Below are 20,954 nucleotides of genomic sequence, written 5' to 3' on the forward strand. Positions count from 1 at the left end.
CACACACACCCCACCACGATGAATTATGCTCCAGTATATAAGAGCTGAAAAGAGAGGAAGCCAGAAAAATCTGTTGCAGGTAAAAAGACTTGCAGGTGGTAGAAAACCAGTCCTATAAGATTTAGGGAGGTAGAACAATTTCTGCCCTTCTTCTGTCACAACTTCATGTGGTATGTGGCAAATTTGTATGTAGCATAGGCTTATTTCAATATTTATGATGGCTGATGTATGGTAGGTTAAGTTATTTTACCCACATAAAAAAAAAAAAACAATTCTGAAGTTGGTGAATGTTTTTACCCATGAGACGAGGATGCCAAGAACCACAGGGATGGCCCAGCACAAAGGAAGAAGTCACAAGGACCTGGAGACTCAGGAAGAAGAGACTGTTGGAGAAACAAGTTGTACCTGTTGGTGATACGTTAGACAAACTGACGTCTAGTCATTTTAGAGACGCTTCGGATGAGTGCTGGGGACTGGGTGAAGAAGCAGCCACACTATTTCCAGACTATTCTGTGGGTAAGACTCGGAAAGTTCATCAAACTTGGTTTTTGGCAGTTCAAGTTAACCCAGAAAACAGAAGAGGCCAAAATCATTACCATTGCTAATGTCAGTTGGAGGTAGGATGGGCATAGGCAGGGCTCTGACCATGGCGTTGACATTTCCATTTCTCCATAGAGAAATAATATGACATAATGTTAATAACCTGGTCACTGCTTCCCAAATCTCATAGGTTGGTCTGGTCCTGTGTCCATCTTATTCAGTATCTGTATCTTAGATGGAAAGTCTAAGAAATGCATGATAGGAGAACAAAGCAGTTGTCCTGGCTTTGACAATTTGCAGCGCATTATTTCTTCAAAACTTTCAAAACTTAAAAAAAAAAAAAACTTTAAAAAATCTCTATTTTTGAATTACAAGAATTAAAAGGCTGCAGTGGCAGTGGCAGCTTTGAATCTTCGTTTGAAAATAATTCTTTAATACTTTGATGTATTTTCATCATCACAGAGAGAGCAAAATATTATCAAAAAGGCGTAAGTTCTGCAGTCAGATATGAGTTCAAAATCATCTTCCACTAATTTTTTGCTCCGTGAGCCTCAGTTCCTTCACCAGTAAAATGGGACATAATTATACTTACTTCTGTGGGGCTGTTGTGAAAATAAACACGAAAGTAGATGAAGTATCTGGCTTATTGTAGGTACGCAACAAAAAGAAGCCATCATTAACTAAATCCTGTATCTATAGGAGCAGTAGTATTTAGCTTAATGTTCAGTTTTTACTTGGGCAAGAATTATAATTATCAGCGACCAAGATTGTCTATCTGTTGTATCTACATTTTTTCCCCAAAGAAGGGAGACATCTGCCTTAGAATGTAACCCCCTGTAGGAGGCAAGTTTCCTGCAGGAACATCAGGGAAGCCTTTGAGAACTACGTTGCATCACAGCATTCCAAGACTGAGCAGCTCATTCCTTTGGTGGATTATGGTGCCTTCCCCGTGTGATCCAGCTAGGGAGGAATAAGCCACCCAAAGCTTCCTTGAAGTTTGCTTATCTTTGCAGGGAGAAATTTCTAGGGTAATCCTTTGCAAGTTTCCTTCTCTGACACCCATTTCTGCGTCAAAACAGAGGGCAGACCTTCCCAAGAGTTGTATCTGCTTACAGCTAATTGGGTAAAGCATTTACACGAGGATTTTGCAATAACATAGGCTTGTTTTAATTTGGTTTTGAAGACTAATCCAAGGACAGCTGGACCTTTTCCTGTTACTGGGAGAGACTGTGGAGCACTCTTTCTCACCTCCCAGGGATTCAAAACATGAAATAAAACACTAAGTTGCTATTGTCCACAGAATATAAGAGGTATAAAATATCAGGAATTGCACTGATACATAACTGCCACACCCCCAGCCCTGAAGGCCTACTCCACCAAAGATCATTTGGGGGATAAGATGAAAAATAGAATGTAATCTTTGCCATGAAGGAATTTCGCATTTAGTGAAGGAGAAAGTCATGCAGACGATAAGCTCCCATGCTGAGCAAAATTTAGTGAACGTTTTAAAGGGCAGAAACAATGTTGAGTGGAAATTAATTGTAATCCAGGAAATGGGGGAGCTAACTGGTCACAGAATGAAGTCATCATTTCATTTGAACCAGGAATAAAATGAAGAATTTCCACGGGGAGCTGTCCGTGTTCACATGGAAGCGACGTCTAGGGCGTGAAGGGCAAGGACACAGCACCGCTGGGCAGGGTGGGGGGAGCGGGGTTGAAGGGCAGGTGAAGCTCCATCAGTGAAACCGGAATAAAATGTTAGGTTGACACTGGGGCAGGTGTGCAGGGGTGAGGCTGATCGAGCTGTGCTTTGAACATGCTCAGTTTGAGATCTTAGCATAACCTTAGGTTCTCTTTGTCTAAGAGACAGAATTTTGAGCCTGGAGCTTTAGTGGGGGGGGGGGGGGGGGGAGAAGATGGGAACTGAAGGCAGTTGATTTTCAACAGCATAATGGCAGCGGTCACGGTCCCAACCATTGTTGGAAAGGTGGCAGTTACAGTCATGAGCACGAAGGTTGTAGCTGAAACCGAGGCAGGGACCAAACAGGAAGTTATGGGTCAAGACCAGAGGAGGCTGAGGAGAGATCCTTGGGGTTTTCTACCCTTCAGGGCATTGGCCTATGAAGCTGGGCCCATAAGAGACACAGAAAAGGGAAATTTTGAGAAATAGGAGAACCAAAAAAATGCATTGCCCTAGAATCCAAGGGGAAAGAAAAAGCTTCAAAGGGGAGCTGGCCGTTAAATGGGTGGTGGGGGGATCCCTGGGTGGCACAGCGGTTTGGCGCCTGCCTTTGGCCCAGGGCGCCATCCTGGAGACCCAGGATCGAATCCCACGTCAGGCTCCCGGTGCATGGAGCCTGCTTCTCCCTCTGCCTATGTCTCTGCCTCTCTTTCTCTCTCTCTCTCTCTCTCTGTATGACTATCATAAATAAAACAAAAAATTTAAAAAAATGGGTGGTGGGTTCCTTACAAAGGCTGAGCGACAAGGACAGCAAACAGAACAAACCTGCAGTTCTGTAGCTGCTACAGGTGGGGGGGGGGTGCCCTCTGCCGAAGGTGTGGTGGAAATAAGATGAGAGACACACGGTGTAAGTGGGCTCACTCTCAAAGGGTGCTTGGTCCAGGCCCTGGGAACGTTGGGCCCAGTTCCTGGGAGATGGGACAGGCCAAAAGAGTGGATGACCTTTGGGGGATAATTAAGAAGGCTGTCATTGTCGCCCCTACCTCTCTGGCACAGGGGAGATGAGGACCGCCAAGGGTGAGGCTGCCAGGATGGAAGCATAAACCAGCATTTGAGACCAACACGTGGCATAGCGGACACAAGTCAAGACCGAGGGCCTCTCTGTGTTTCCCCAAGCCCTTGTCAGCCTAAGCCTGCTGGGGAAAGCGTGCGTGGGGGGAACCCAGGAATTCAAACACATGAACAGCTGGTGATTTTAAGAGTAAGATCCAAAGATTTTAAGATTGGTTCTCCTGCTCCCTTGATTTTCTTCCCTCGAGATCAATGTGGCTTTTGACCAAGATGGCCTTCATGTTCCCCTCGCCTTCTCTAAACTTTAAGCACGAGTCTTTCTGACCCTCAGCCCCTGACCTCACTTTTCTGAGTCTTTGCTTCAGATTATTGTAAATTATTTTCTCAGTCCCTTAGAGATGTAAATCGCCTCCCCGGCCTCTTGCTAGTTTTAAAACCCAAGGATGTCTTCCTCAAGGACCTGGGAGCCATCCCCTTGAAATGTAATCATCAAGAAAGGTGGGGCCCCTCATCTCTCAGTATCTGTGGGAGGGTAGGAACCTGACTTCCGAAGTGTCAATTAGCAAACACAGATGGCTTAATCATGTTGGCCAACCTCCCCCCAACGTCCTCCAGTACTTTTTTACTAAGTCACCTTGGTGCTTAAAAATCTTCCTGCCTCTTGTTCCAATAAAGTGGAGTTCAACCTCTCCCCTGCCGCCATCGTCTTGACTCCTATTGCAATAATATTGAGTAAAGTCTTCCCTCGCCTATTTAATGCCATTTGCTGCTTTTGAGGAGCGTGTTTGGTTATCATGGGAGCTTTGATTCTTCCTCTTTTCTTCTTCGGAACATGCTCAGCCTTCTCCTGGGTTGGCTCGATCTGGAGAGGCAAGGTTACTGTACTTCTCTGCTAGGTGCTGAACTGGCCCAATGCCTTGGAAACATGGTTTATAGAATGGAAACTGAGAGATACACCCCAGCCAGCAAAATGCAAGTATTCTGGCCCTTTCCCTGGAATGTAGTATACACAATACTTAGTCATTTAAAATATAGAAATGACTAGTAATAATTTCTGATATTAGGGGGCTTGTCCTGCATCTCTCTGCATTTGTGAAACTTCAGAGAAGTGGAATCTAGTCCTGAATAATGGAATCTGAGCTCTAGGATATCCACTTGGTTTAGAGTCAGCTGTCTCCCATATGCACTAAAGGATAAGACCATGCTTTAAAAAGATTTATGAAATATTTATTGAAAAAAAAATACAGCACATGTGAAGAGGCTTCTTCTCCAAACAAAATAACTTGGTCATTTTATTTTTATCCCTGAAATGCCTACAGGCACCAGTCAACATCATGGGCTAATGGTTGAAAACGAAGCTGTACTTGAGTCATAGGAGGCCAGAAATAAAAATAAAATAAAATAAATAAGCAAAAATGCACTTTCTTGTGTGGGTGAAATGCTATCATTTAAAAATAGCCAAGAGGAGTTCTCTGCAAAATTTATTTTCAACAAATGTAGTTCCTGGGCTGTGAGCTAACTTTTGGATAACTTCAATTTTGACTAGATGTTAATACATCCTAGAAGGGGAAAAAGACTTAGAATGGCAATGCCGACACTCTCAAGGTATTGTTTTCTTTATACGTCCTATGATTCTGATCTGGCACTTTGTATCCTGCAGATAAGTAAACACACATCGCCAGGAAAATGCTCATTCTAAATCTAAATAGCCTTGGGTGTGGACGTGAAAAAAATCACCCTTTTTTTGCCATTTGAACTTCAGCGGGTAGAGTTATCAATTTAGAAGATCCCTGATTTTCTAGTGACAAATTCTTGCTGGGCAACACTCTTGCTGGGTGTTACGGTCCTACAATAAAAATAACCCCCTGCTTTTATTTTTACTGAAGAGTATGGTGTCAGTATAACACAAGTTCAGATGACACAGAGGAGAGAACTAAGTAAGAAATAAGAATGAAACCCATACAAGGCATTTTCCTCCTGCCTTCGATCATTAAGGCATCAAGGGAATCCGTTGAATGTGTTCCCTATATATACTCCCGAAGTATTATATGAGAACGACAGAACTTTCACAAAAATTTATAAAGCAAATTTCACACTGAATTCTTTTATCATCTGAAGGGGAAGGTGTAACTTCAACATCCAAAAAAAAAAAAAAAAAAAATCTACAGAGGCTGCATTCGGGTTAAGAAAATAAAAAGAAGAATCCTTGACAATCTGCTCACACCACGGAACTGGGCCCACATTTTTTTTTTCCTATTAAATGTGCCCGCGTGGCTTTGTGACGGGTCACCCAAAAAGCTACTCAGTGTTTCAGCTCCTGTGGTGGGGACACGCCAGGTGAGCACCAATGACCAGAGAAGTCCAAGAAGCGAACGTGGAAGCCACTGCTTCTACAACTTTAAAAACTCAAACCCTCCCTCTTACGGGGACATAAAATTCCAAAAACCAATTGTAGAGGTGCCATCGAGGGCCTGGGTATAAAAGGGGAATGATGCTTTGCAAAATCCCCCAAGACTTCCCGAGCTGAGCTTTTTCATGGTAATGAAGAAGTGTCAGTGGAAGTTGATGGGGCCTGCGTGCATGCATGCGTACGGATGGGGTGGGGGCCACGGGGTGGGGGAGACGCCCGCATATGAGATTTTAAAATCTGAAATGTCATTTGGAAATCACTTGTGTACTCCAAGCCCAAGCCCCAAACTCTGCCTCTGCTATTAAGAATGGTCTGCAAACCAGGTCAGTCTGCTGTAAAAAATTGATTTGACAACAGCAATTTTTAGTTGCTGATGGCTTGAAGTTTGCAGCATTTTCCTCTGCTGTGATGTGGTGTGAACAGGAGGATGTTTATCTGCTGCTTATGTAACAGCCTGATGAAAAAAAAAAAAAAAAAAAAAAACGGAGCCTGTGCTTCTCTCCTATTTGTCTTCTGCATTAACCTCTTCTTGGGGTCAGGCTGAAAATGCTATAGGTACTGATCGCGGCCCGTTATCAACATTATTGCTTAATGTGCCATCAACCACAAGTGTAAGTGGGCTCATAATCACCACCACGGTCCTCCCGGGAATCATCTATCTGGGACTAACTCTGCAAAAATCATTTAAAAGGGTGACATTTAAAAAATAAAGATTAAAAGTTCGGAAAGGAACAGAAGTCACCCACACCGGGCCCCACTGGCGTGTAAATCCAAGTTTCTTAGGGCTGCGAGTCTCCGGGAGAGCACGACCCAGACCTCCTGCCTCCACCGTGGCTGCTCGGCTCCCGCGAGCCCCCCGACTTCCCCCCATGTACAAAACCCCTTCGGGTTTGAACACTGTCGTCTGAATGTCGAGCACGGTCTTGGCCAGGACACAAGTGCCGAGGCTGCAGGGGGAAGCCTGGGCAGTGCAAAGCATCTTTTCCATGGGAATTTGAAATATGCATTTAGGGCTAGCCATGGGGGGGACTCCCTGGTTCCCTTTTGTCACCAGGGCCGGATGAAGGCTGTCTGCAGTCACCCCACTAGGCTTCAGGAGTAGAGGCCCACCCGGCTGCGCCCAGCCTGGCCGCACACGGTCACCTCGGGGGGCGTCTGAGGAGCACCCTGGGGAGCCGGCTGCGTCCTGGCCATGCTGCACCCAATTCTAGTCGGAGCTCTTCGCTCTAAAGGATTATAGGGCTTAGAAACATAGGATATTTGCATTTAGTTCTGGAATTATTGAAAATGGCAACCACTGGGAAGACCAGGATGTTTAGGTACGAGCTGTACGCGTGCTATGACTGACATGCCTTTTTCCAAAAAAGGTGGCTTTGGCATCAAAAATTAGTCATCCTATCAGTAGGAGGGGCTTTGCTGCCAATAATCCCCAATGCAGATTACCGTGCGGGGTGCTCACCAGCCCCACCTCGTGCGGGGGTCATCGAGGCCTGAGAGGCTTCGGGAACCACCAGCCAAGGAGCCAACCGGCCTGAAAAACCACTACTCTTCTCTGCCAAGAAGTTGTGGAGAGTGAGAGAGGCTGTTTGTATTTCTCCCTTCCTCGAAAAGAGAATAAGATTATTTCTCAAATATTTGCCGAGGAATCTATCATTCTAAATGCATTTGAATGGTCGTAGAGAAATACTTCTGTTTTAAGGAGGCCTCGGCGGTGCCGGAGAAAGTGCAGCAAAGGCTCATGTGGAAAGACCTCTGCAGTGTGCTGCAGCTTGATTGTTCACACTTCAAAGCAATCCTAGGAAAAACTGTAAATAAGGACGAGGCATAAAACTCAGGCGGCACCTGGGAATACTCAGCCCACTGCCCCACTGAACAGAGTCGGCTTCTGGCAAACGGCCAGCCTCCGAGGATAAATCTGGAAAGGCTTAATGTGCACTGAAGAACCCAGGCTCTCAGAAACCATGTGAGTGCACTTAGCTTCGTGGCACTTAGAGAACTTGTCTGACTCCCTCGAATATGAAATAGATCTGGTCCTGATGGGTGACACCAGCTTCTAGGACCGCGGGCACACCTGCCCGACAATTCGGAGTTTAGACCAGGGGAGTGCCTTTCTCAGGAGACACTTCTTCCTTCCTCTCTCTCCTTTGATTTATTATTATTATTATTTTTAAGATTTTATTTATTTATTCATGATAGACACACAGAGAGAGAGAGAGAGAGAGAGAGGAGAGAGAGAGGGAGGCAGAGACACAGGCAGAGGGAGAAGCAGGCTCACTGCAGGGAGCCTGATGCGGTACTCGATCCCAGGACCCCGGGGTCATGCCCTGGGCCCAAGGCAGGTGCTCAATCGCTGAGCCACCTGGGTGTCCCTCTCTCTCCTTCTAAAGGCACATTTGGACCGAGCAGAACCTCGGCAGCAGTTCTTGAACACTTTAACCCAATGAAGTTACCCTGGGAAGGTAACTGGGCGAGGATTACAAAGTGGGAGTCATGGAATGATGACAAAGGCTTGGGGAGGGTCACACAACCCAGGTCCCACGGCGATGGCCACACAGCCCTGCCTCCCCTCTGCAAGTACAGACTGCCATCGCGCCTAGCAGCGACCAGCTAAGGGTTTTTTGCATTGCTCATCCTAAAATAGTCCCGGGTGTTGAAGTTTCTGTCCTGTACTCCCCAGAGTAAGGCCCTTTGGCACAGGAACCACTGCAACAAACATAGGCCACAGATCACTTGTATATTTTAAAACAGGAGATGCACAGACATCGCATAGACTTTTTTTTTTCTTCCCATGATAGCCTGGTAATAAAAAATTTTAATACAAAAACCTTTCGTCTTCAAAGGGATCTGAAAAAAAAAAGTAATTATCGAACGCACCAGCAAATGTTAGATTTCTATTAAGTTAGCTCAATTTTCCAGTGTCTCTTTTCTTTCCTTCAGCATACATTTCTCCATTGCTGGCTTCCCCAGAAAAATAACCGCTTTGAATTTATCCCTGAGCTAAAACCTATTGAATAATTGACAAAAAATCTTAGCTAACTTGAAAAGTGACTTCCATAAAACCCCGTTTGCTATTTGGGGGCACATTCTGCGCTCGGTGAATGAATGTACCCTTTCCCCCCATTTTATCAGCAGCAGGAAGAGAATCTTCTTCAAATGTGAAACTTTCTTATAAAGCCAAATATCTTTTGTGCTACTGTGAGTCATACCTGAGCAAGTCTTTTATTCCTTTGTGATTTTTTATCAAAGTTCAGATTTTTTGAGAAGATTGTGGAATTTTCCAAATAGGGTTCACGTACTACATTCTTCAGCTATGCATTTTGTTTTGTTTTGTTCTCCCAAAAAGCTATGAGGACTAATCCAGAGCCTGACACTCGTCTTGCGTTTCGCATTCAATCAGTCGACCTCTTAAGACGGCAATGACTTCAACGTTGGTAACTTTGCGTCACCACCATGGTTGTATCTGTTGTGAAAATACTGAAAAATTGCTACACAGGTTGGTAGGGAGCCACCTCTGCAGGCCCTTGGAAGGGTCTCTGTTCTCTCTGGCCCCACCCCAGGACCACCAGGCCCCCCTTGCCCCCAGCGACCTCAAATGCCTGTGTACCCTGAGCCCTGGAGCCCTGCACCTCAGCTAGATTCAGCATCTATTCTGGTGGAGGGTTGCCCATCCCACAGGTATCCTTGAAAACTCACCCCAACTTGGGGGCCCCTGGTGGGTTCATGGGCTATGCATCAGCTCAGATCACGATCTCCTCCGGGCCTAGGATGGAGCCCTGCTGCCTCAGGCTCCCAGTGGGAAGCCTGCTTCTCCCTCTCCCTCCTCCCCTCCCCACCTCCCTCACCCTCTCCATCTCTCTCAAATGAATAAATAAAATCTTAAAAAAAAAAAAACCCACCCTGGTTTATGTGTACTGGAGACAATGGGGTTAGACTGTCGAGGTTGAATCCATCCCCATCACCTTCTTCATAGAATGGAGATAATAATAAGCCTTAGCTCAGAGGGGTTTTGCACCCATTAAACAAGACAATACACGTGAAGCGCTTAGAATAGCACCTTTCAGTACATGTTCAGTATTGTCTTCTTTGGCGCCCGAAGAAGGAACAGAGCCCCAATTTCTTGATTACGAGCTTAGAATTTTTCCACTAAGCAACACTTCTCCCGCTCAAATGTTGCTAGCGATACAATAAGGTACAATTCAAGAGCAACCACGTGAGTGAGAAATGAAACACATTTCCAATCTCCATCGACTTTGAAAGATGATTCACTTGGTAGGATTGCATGTGGATTTTCACAATTTACAATACTACGATGCAGAGAGACGAGAGTGATAACTCGCATCCCCTGGAGCCAAGTAGAACTTGAATTTGACTGAAGGGGAAAGTCAGGGAGTACCTCACTGCCATCTAGCACTGGCCTTCCCTTCCCGAGGATGATGTGAACACTTGCACCTTCGAAAAGTGCTACATTAGCTGCCCCTACAGCAGCTCCATTGTCTAGGCAGAAGCAGGGCGGGGGAGTGGGGGCAGCGGTTGGTGATGGGACCACAGTAGGTGAGGGGTTCAAGGGAACAGCATTGTCTTTGCTTTAGCCTCTCCGTGCTTTGTCCCTAAGCACTGCACAGTGGGGTGGATCCTGGTCCTCTTAAGCCAATCCAATTGGTTCATTTAAAAATTAGCTCCTGTTTTCAGCGTAATTGCCAAACTCTTGTCACTTTTGATGTGCATGTTGTGGGAGGAGAGGGGCCTGTTAAGAGGTGGGGATATGAAGAGAAGGATAAAAGGGAGATGCCAGCTAATCCAATTAAATGGCCTGTCTTCTTGCTGTGAATTAAGTATCACCTTCCTTTTGCCCCCACTTTCTGTGAGAGGGCATGACAAGCATTAGCCGCAGGAGTAATTGATTATTCTATTGACACCTACTACACTGCCAGATGTCCCAGGCTGGGATGCACTCCTTCATTACTGGACTCTGCATCATAAAAATAATTTAAATTGGATGGCAAAACAAAATAAAATAAAAGAAACTGGATGTGTGAGCCTGACTCAATATCAGTCACAAAAGCAGCCGTATGAGTGTGTTTAATGAAAGAAGGACAGCACGGTCAAATTAGTGTTGGTCATATTTTGGAACACGGTTGGAACAGATAGTTATGGTTTTTTCCCCCTCTAAGATTATCAAATTCTACTTCTAAGGTTACCTGGCTACATTATTTATTTATTTATGTTGACAAATAGGTTCTCCCCTTAAAAATGCTTCTTTGATGAAAGTGTAATTGTTTTGACAGAAAAAAAAAGGGATTTAATAGTGACATGACCCCCATAGCCTGTTTAGTAAAGATGAATTTTTAATTAAAGAGGAGAGAGAAAAGTGAATGACCTGTAGACACTCAATGATTAGATTTCTCAGCTAATCTCTTCTTTCTAGGATTCATGAAGACACATGCACAGCCATGGGTGTGGTGAATCTAAAATGAGCAAATGTGTGGGTGAGTGTATTTCTGCTCCTAAGAGGCCATAAGATGTCTTCAGAGCCAGAGCCAGGTCTGGATTAAAATCTTCAGTAGCCAAAGCAATAAAAACCATTATGAAAACTTTTGTTCCCACCTTCTAACGACTAATTAAAAAAAAAAGAAGTTCAACTCTTACATGTATGTAAGAAAATTGGGCAAAGTTCCAATTTCTCCCATATCAGCTTATAATGCTTTTTCTTGATATATCAAAAATAAAGCATTCTTATTCATCTAGATTGTTGCACCCCAGCTTTTCTGGAGCCCTGAAAATGTGCTTAGTCTGTCTATTGGGTGGTTAAGGGTTTTCATTTGAGAAAATAATGTTTTAATTATTATTAATATTATTATTTTTACTGCTCCTTTATCATCCAACTTCTGATTCAAGAGTGTTCACAGGAGTGTTGACTCCTATGAAGCAGGTTCATTTTGAAGTGGTCACTCCTTACCTTGTTTCTGCACTTTCTGTCTCACCCACTTTGCAAACCATATACTACCCAGTAGCCAGTCATTGTTCACAACACTCTCCCTCTTCAAATCCCTAAATGGGTTCCCATTGTCATGATACTAATGAGGATGACAGCAAATACTGAAAGAGCATTTTGCTACTTGTCAGGTTCTATTTTTAGGGCTTTTCCCATACTAACTGATTTGATCCAGAGAACAATCCTGCAAGGTGGGTACTATTATTATACCCAGTTCACAGATGTGAAAATTGAGCAGAGAGGAATTAAATATCAACCAAAATCGCACAGATGCCAAAAAGGCAGAGCCAAGATTTAAACACAGGCTGTAGTTTCAAACAGTAAGTATCAAAAAACCTAAAATTCTTGCTTTTAAATAAAAAAGGATAAGAATAATGACTTCTCAACAGCATTTTTAGAAGCTAGAAAGTCATGGAGCAAAACCTTCAAAATTTCATATGAAAATTCTTCTCAATCTATATTTCCATACCTAGGAAAACTATCAATTAAATGTGATGGTTAGGGGAAAAGGACATTTCAGACATGCAAAACTCAAAACAAAATGGTCCTTTCCTCGGGAACCTACTAGAAGATGTGTTCCACAAAAGGAATGAGTAATCCAGATTAAAGATAGCTACAGAATCCCAGAAACAGGACCACAGGAGAGAGTGAAGGGAGTTTCCACAGTGACAGTAAAAGTAGTCTAAGACAGATGAGTAGCAGTTCTAAGGAACAGTCTATATATGACCAGAAGATTAGGAGCTTCAGAAAAAAATTAGAACTGATAAATTACATGAAAAATGTGACCAACTAGAACGTCATATTGAGAGATATTTTATAGAGCTGTTTGAATTCTAAAAGCGATTTGAGAACTACCAAGCAAATTTTTTAAATCCCTAAAAAAAAAAAAAACACTCTAGGAAAACAAAACAACAAAAAAGTAGCACAAAAAATGGAAATGTAATCAAAATACTCGATTCATTAGTAAAGAATATGTTCATGCTTATAAAAGTGAAATCACCTAATATGGATTTAACAAATACTTGTGATTTAACAAAACTTGGAAAGTAACAGGGAAAATCTTCATTGATTAAAACAGAAAGTCACTGGACAATGTCTAATTGACTGATCAGAAGGTAGTAGAGTACAATATGCACACACACACACACACACACACACACACATTTACTTTAGAAATAGGAATGCCCCAGAAGGATGGACAGTGTTGAGAATGGCTGATTCTGGCATAACAGGCAGGAGAGAGATTGCTGTTTTTAGTTTGAGTCTCATGGGTCCAGTGGACTTCAATGTTCATGTATTACTTTGACAAAAATAGTAAATGTACTTTTTGAACTTTCAGAATTAATCATGTTAGATATATTTTTTAAGATTTTATTTATTTGAGAGAGGGGGGAGACAGAGAGAGCATGCCTGGAGGGAGAGAGAGAAACCGACTCCCGCCTGAGCAGGGAGCCTGACTTGGGGCTCAATTCCAGGACCCTGAGACCATGATCTGAGCTGAAGGCAGATGCTTAACGGACTGAGCCACCCAAGCAGCCCAGTCACGTTAGATATTAGAACTTTTTTTGATATAAACCCAACATTATGTTCATAAACAACAAAATAATAGCTACCATTAATGGGTGCTTACTCTGTGCCAAGCACTATGACAAGGGATTTTACACATTATCTCATTTAAAAGCGTGGCCCAATCCTGTGGAAGTTGACATATTTGTTCCCATTTTATGAACAAAAAACCTAAAAACCAGAGAGATGGAGGGACTTTCCCAGGATAACTACCTAGGAACAGGAGTCATGAATCCTGTTATAAGACTATATTAAGTGCTGTGGCAAACTTCCAAATAATCTTCTAAAGTGGCTGTCCCATTTTGTATTTCTACTAGCAAAAAACAAGAGTTCTTATTATCCCATATCCTCCTCAGCAATTGGTTTTGTCCATTTTTTAATTTTAGCCATTCTAATAGGTGTATAATGGAATCTCATTAATTGGAACTCCATAATGACAAATAATATTGAGAATTTGTTATAAGATTATTTGCCATCTATATACTATCTATATAATTTCATTGGTAAGGTGTCTTTCATTGGTAAGGTGTCTTTCAGATCTTTGTACATTTTTAATTCAATTACTTATTTTCTTATTGTTACATGTTTTTTATATATTTTAAACACAGATCCTTTATGATATATGTGTTGGGCAAATATTTTGTCCCAGTGCATGTATGGCTTATACTTTTATGCTCCTAATAGTGTCTTTCTCAGAGCAGACGTTTTTTAGTGAAACCCAACTTACCAGTTTTTTTCTTTTATAAATTGTGCTATTATATTTAAAACTTACCACTGAACCCAAGGTCATGTATATTTTCTTATACATTTTTATATTTTTTCAAGAAGTATTATGGTTTTGAATTTTACATTTAAGCCTTGACCCATTTTGAGTTATTTTTCACAAAAGGTGTAAAATCTGTGTCCTGCTTTATTTATTTATTTATTTTGCATGTGGATGTCCATTTATCCTGGCACCATTTGTTGAAGAGACTGTTCTCTGTCCATTTATTTTGCTTCTTTGTCAATGATCAGTCGACTTTAGTAGTATAAGTCTATTTTTGGATTTTCAATTCTGTTCATTTAAGTTTTGTGTCTATTGTTAATATCATGCTGTCTTAATTACTGTAGCTTTATAGTAAGCCATAAAATCAGGTTGTTCTCCAACTTAGTTCTTCAGTATTTTGTTAGTTATTCTAGGTGTTTGTCTTTTTTACATAAACTTCAAAATCTGGTTTTCAATATCCACAATATGTCTTTTTACATAAACTTCAAAATCTGGTTTTCAATATCCATAATATCCTACAGAGATTTTGATTGAGATTGCATTGAATCTATAGACCAAATTGGGAAGAAGTGACATCTTAACACTGTTGAGTATTCTTACATGTAAATTTGGAATACCCAAACATTCAGATATCTTGGATTTTTTTTTATAATTACTTCATAGTTTTCTGTATATATGTTTGTGCATATTTCATTAGATTTATACCTAGGTATTCCATTTTTGAGGTGCTATTGTAAATGGTAATTTTTTTTAAATTTTAAAGTTGATTGTTCTTTGCTGGTATTTTTGTATATGAGCTTTTTATCCTAAGACCTAGTTATTACTGTTATAAGTTCTAGGAATTTTTGTTGTTGATGTTTGGTATTTCCAGCATAGATTGTCCTATCATCTATGGATAGTTTCATTTCTTCCTTCTCAATCTGTAAACTTCTATTTCCTTTTCTTATTTTATTGCACTGACAAGGACTTCGACTATAATTTTGAATAGGGCTAGTGACTGAGTACATAATTGCCTTGCTCCTGAATTTAAAGGAAAGTTTTCTGGCTTCTTAATATAAACATGTTGTTTGGTGAAGGTTATTTGTACATATTCTTTATCAGATTGAGGAAGTTCTTCTGTATTCCTTGTTAGCTGAAAGTTTTTATCTTGAATGGAATAGTATTTTGTCAAACATTTGATTCTGTGTCAACTAACCTGATCATATGATTTTTCTACTTTAGTTTACTCCTGTGGTGAATGCAGGATTCATTTTCTAATGGTGCATACCTGAAATGAATTCCACTTGGTCATGGTATACAATTATTTTTATTGTATTTTTTTCTGAAGCATTGTGCTTACAATAATTTTTAAAAGTATAAATTAGTTGTTGAACATAAGAGGGAGGTCTATGTCAGTGAGTCTCTGCTGAGCTGCGAGAGGTGACACTTAATGAAGCTCTGGCGTTTGCCACAACTCTTACAGAACTAACATAGTTAGTTGCCACAACATTCCATGAAATCCTCATCGTTTTCTTCAGAAATTTGAACCTCAGGTGACTGTCAAATTATACAACCTGAGATGTTTCAGAGAAATCGCAAAATATTTTACACCTTTGTTATATATGGCAACATATTCTCAAAATTCTTGCCAGGATGAAGGGGGAGAATATTCAAGGAAAAACATCTCCCAGATTTTAGGGATCCATATATAGCCTTCCCCCGAAAAATGATATGGAGAAAATAAAGCCAGTGATGGCTATAGTACAGAATGTCTAGTACTCTCAAACTTTTCTTAGGTAGGAAAAATAATCAAGAAATAAAGTTAGATGGGTTGCCTCCTGAGTCAGGCAGTGACCCAGCATTTTGGTTAAGCAGATACTGACATTTCCTCTTGCATTTCTCTTCTCTGTGGCCAGAAATGCCTGCTAGACAGGGAGACTTTGAATTGATATTCACTGTCCTACCTATGCACAAAAGTCTGTAGAAGAATGGAAGGTTCACCAACTAATCTCCCTGACAAGAAAATTTTAGCCCTAGGCTATAAAAACTTTGTAATGTATAAAACTGCACCAGTTATATTTGTGATTTTTATATATCTATACCCAGATAGACTACAGCTGTATGTAGATTTGCTACCCACTATGTCATGATATCAGATGAATAAACATACCACCGAGGCTTTGTTTAAATATGTATAGAGGGAGCATATCTATGGAAACAGCACTATCACTGCTTACTGCTTATTGGTAGTCACGACATAAAACATACTATATTAGCAGTATGTCGCTTTGTATAACAAGGCTGACCTATAGGAAAATAGAGATGATGCATTCAACTGTAAAGCTCACATTAAAACTTTATCAGGCTCACACATACTGAAAGCAAAGTTTTTACACAAAATATGAAAAAAAATCACTCATACAAGATACCTCTATTTTGATATTATGCCCTCAGCCTCAGACATGTCGAATCTCAGTAACTTTATGACTTAGGAATTATTTTATAGTTATTGGCCTCAGAACCAAAGTTCGTCTTAAAATATACTGAGTGCATTATATATATGTTATTTTTAACAGAGACAGATGCAAATTAAGATATTTAACATTCAAGAGTTGAAAAATATTCAAATTCACAATCACTGACTGATTTACTTTTGTTATTGGTATAAGATAACATTCATTGTCTGAGTTCTTATGTAATTTGGTTTTAAAGAAGTTTCTTATACCCATATTTCATTGGTAATGTGTACAATTAAAGCATTTATATTGAAATGTAGAAAAAAATATGGTTGTAAGGATTGCCATTTAAACATCCAAGTTTTAGTTAATTTAGTATAAGAAACACAGTTGTAGGTTTCTGAAAGTAGAATGTTTTAAAATATTTTCCCTTCATTTTCTTAACTCACAGATTTTGTATATACACAGTTCCCTGGCAGTTTTTTTCTGTTTTCATGTGACCCAACAGTAGGCCTGAAGCATTATAAGAAGTTTCCCTGAATTGCTCAGTCTGCAGATTACTAAAAATAAATTGATGAATATGCCATTTTTTAACACTGTCAGTAAACAAAAGCCGATGAAGTTCAAATATCTCTTAAAATAAGGACTTTTGGGGATTTGTGATTTACAAACACCGTCCTTATTAACACAGGTAAGATATATCTCAAATGATAATATATTATGCTTACAACAAAGATAGAAATTTGTTTTTCTACTTTTCAGGTCCAAATTTAGTTTCTTTATAGCATAGAAAATATTAATTTTTCTTATTTCTAGTTATTTCTATTTCTTGGTCCCAAAGAACTATCTGAAATATACTTGTAAGACTAGGGTGATGTATAATGGCTCAGTCACAACACAATTTTATTCAGAAAGAATGAATAAAAACATGTAGTTCAATTTAGTATATTGATCCTGTCTTTACTGTTTATCTTAGATTTTTAAATTAAAACATGATTTCTTAAAATATTGCATTAAAATATTTACCTTTTTTATTATTTACCTTCTTTATTATGATAAATAATCACCCTCTGTATTTTTGCACCACGGGCAAATGCCTCACTTGACTCATCCTGGCCCTGGTTCAAGCACTTCTTAAACAGTGAGTTTACCAGGTAGCCCATTAGGCTTTTTACAGATTAAAAGTGTTTCTGACTATAAAGCAGTAAAAAAGGAAAGTAAACATATTTTTAGAAGTTAATTTGGTATTGAGGTGCAAATTAAGTATATTTTGAAGAATTTGAAGGATTTTAATTCCTTAAAACACATATTAGAGTCATATAAATGATTATATTTGAAAGCAGAGTACAACAGTATAGTCTTCAGATTTTAGTGGTATTTATATATACAATAAAAAATGGAGAATATAGAAAATGCAATCAAACTAGTTTAAAAACTGTCAAAAAAGTGTGCATAGAGGGAAAGTACCTCAACATAATAAAGGCCATATATGATAAACCCACATCTAACACGATAATCAATGGTTAAAAATGGAAAGCTTTTCTGCTAAGATCAAGAACAAGGATATCCATTCCCATCACTTTTAGTCAACATAGTATGGGAAGTCCTTGTCAGAGAAATTAGGGTAAATAAGAAATAAAAGGTATCCAAATTGGAAAAAGAGAAGTAAAATTATCACTATTTATCACTATTTATTATCACTATTTATTTCACTATTATCACAGACAACATAGTATATATAGAAAAACCTGAAGACTCCACCAAAAAACTGTTAGAACTAATAAATAAATTCAGAAAAGTTGCAGGATACAAGAATCAATATGCAAAAAAATCTGTTGCATTTCTATACACTGACAATGAACTTTCAGAAAGAGATATTAAGAAAACAGACCCACTTACAATTGCATCTGAAGAGAATAAAATACTTGGGAATAAATCTAATAAATCTTTCAGTGTGAAAGAAAGACTTACACTGAAAACAAAACATTGAAGAAAAAATTAGAGAAGACACAAATCAATGGAAAGGTATTCCATGCTCAGGGATTAGAAGAATGAATATTATTAAAATACCCTATTACCCAAAGCAATCTATAGATTCAGAGCACTCCCTATCAAAATTCCAGTAGCATTTTTCACAGAAATAGAACAAACAATCCAAACTTTTGTAAGGGACCACAAAAGACTTCAGTCAAAGCAATCTTCAGAAAGAAGAACAAAGCTGGAAGTATCACACTCCTTGATTTCAAACTATTTACAAGCTACAGTAATCAAAACAGGATGGTACTAGCATAAAAACAGACACATCAATCAATCGAACCGAATAGAGAGCCCAATATTAAACCCTCCCATATATGGTCAATTAATTTACTAAAAAAAGGGGCCAAGAATACATAATGGAGAAAGGACAGCCTCCTCAATAAATGGTCTGGAAACCCTGAACAGTCACATGCAAAATAATGAAATTAGACCGACATCTTATAGTGTACACAAAAATTAATTCAAAATGGATGAGAAAGTTTAATGTAAGACCTGAAACCATAAAACTCTTGGAAGAAAACATAGGTGGTAAGCTCCTGGACATCAGTCTTGGTGATGATTTTTTGGGCTTGACACCAAAAGCCAAGGCATCAAAAGGAAAAATAAACAAGTGGTGGTAAATCAAATTAAAAAGCTTCTGTGCAGCAAAGGAAACCAACAAAATGAAAAGGCAACCTACCAATTGGGAGAGAATATTTGCAAACCATTTATCTGAGAAAGGATTAATGTCTAAAATAAATGAAGAACTCATACAACTTAATAGCAATAAATAAATAAGTAAATAAGCCATCTGATTAATTAACGGTTAAAACAACAATAGTTATTTTTCCAAAGAAGACATAGAGATGGCCAATAGGTCAATGAGAGGATGCTCAGCATCACTACTCATCACGGAAATGCAAATCAAAACTACAATGGGATATCACCTTAAACCTGGTAAAATGGCTATTACCAAAAAGATAAGAAATACATGCTGGCTAGGATGTGGAATAAAGGGAACCTTTGTGCACTGCTGGTAGGAATGTACACTGAAATAAGCCACTATGGAAAACAGTATGAAGGTTGCTCAAAAAATTAAAAATGAAGCTACCATTTGGTCCAGCAATTCCACTTTGGGGTATTTATTCAAAGAAAAGAAAAAAAGAAGAAAGAAAAGAAAGAAAAGAAAAGAAAAGAGAAGAAAAGAAAAGAAAAGAAAAGAAAAGAGAAGAAAAGAAAAGAAGAAAAGAAAAGAAAAGAAAAGAAAAAGAAAAGAAAAGAAAAAGAAAAGAAAAAGAAAAGAAAAAAGAAAGAAAAGAAAAGAAAAGAAAAGAAAAAAAGAAAAGAAAAGAAAAGAAAAGAAAAACGCTAACTTGAAAAGATACCTGTGCCCCAAGCTCACTACAGCATTGTTGGCAGGAGTCAAGATATGGAAACAAACTTAGTGTCCATCAATAGATGAATGGATTAAAAAATACCTGATACACACACACACACACACACAAATATTATTCAGCCATAGGAAAGTGGGAAATTTTGCTATTTGAAACATGAATGGATCTTGAGGGCGTTATGCTTAGTGAAATAAGTCAGAGAAACACAAATACTATAGGTCAAAAGATGGGTAAACGGGTGAAGGTGACTAAAAGATACAAATTTCCAGTTATAAAATACATAAATCACATACATGTGACTGTAGTTATTATTACAGGATTGTATATTTGAAAGTTGCTAAGACAGTAAGATCTTAAAAGTTCTTATCACGAGAAAAACACTTTTATAGCTATGTACGGTGATAGATGTTAACTGGACTTATTTTGGTGAAACATTTTGCAGTATATACAAGTATCAAGTCATTATGTTGTACAACTGAAATGAGTATGGTGATATAGGTTAACTATACCTCAGAAAACAAAAGATTGATTTTATTGGGAATTAATTTTTGCTGGAAAGTCAGTGGTGGATTGCATTTGTGATCACATCAATAGGTTGCATTTCAAATGCAATATCCAAGCCAGGAAATCTTTTTTGCTTTTCAATACTTTTCTGAATTCTTAGAAGACTTGGATATTTAATAATCACATTTTTAATATGGTAATGATGAGTGTTGGTGACTAAAAATCAGAAAGAGAAAAGTACACTTTTCCTTGACTCCGAGATCCCTAACGAACACTTCCAAAGAAAGAGTGTAGCATTTATGTCTCTTCTTTAGGCCACTAGAATCCTATGTCATATTTAGATTAGCTTCTGTCTTTGCAGGTAACATTATTCAGTGTTGGAAAAATATTTCAACATTAACTTATATATAATAAATATATGTTTATAAATATATATCAATTAAGTTATCTTTTATTAAATCAAATGTAAAATGAACTGGAGAAAACATTTCAGTGACCCTATTAAGGCTTCAATGATATATTTCTTCACCCTAATTTTCAGAGGTTGGTGGACCTCTGGGATTGTCCAGTTCTCTGGTT

General features: G+C 39.2%; 1 long non-coding RNA gene across 1 annotated transcript in view; it reads left to right on the forward strand.

Annotated features, from left to right (window-relative positions):
* Positions 1 to 20,954, forward strand: part of LOC111098845 — a 65,459-nt gene that overhangs the window by 11,745 nt on the left and 32,760 nt on the right. Inside the window, exon 3 of the long non-coding RNA XR_005369241.1 lies at positions 11,128 to 11,188. This is a non-coding gene — a long non-coding RNA (uncharacterized LOC111098845). The remainder of the gene's footprint in view (positions 1 to 11,127; positions 11,189 to 20,954) is intronic.

Source organism: Canis lupus, chromosome 14 (assembly GCF_011100685.1).
Source record: "Canis lupus familiaris isolate Mischka breed German Shepherd chromosome 14, alternate assembly UU_Cfam_GSD_1.0, whole genome shotgun sequence".
Lineage (NCBI taxonomy): Eukaryota > Metazoa > Chordata > Mammalia > Carnivora > Canidae > Canis > Canis lupus.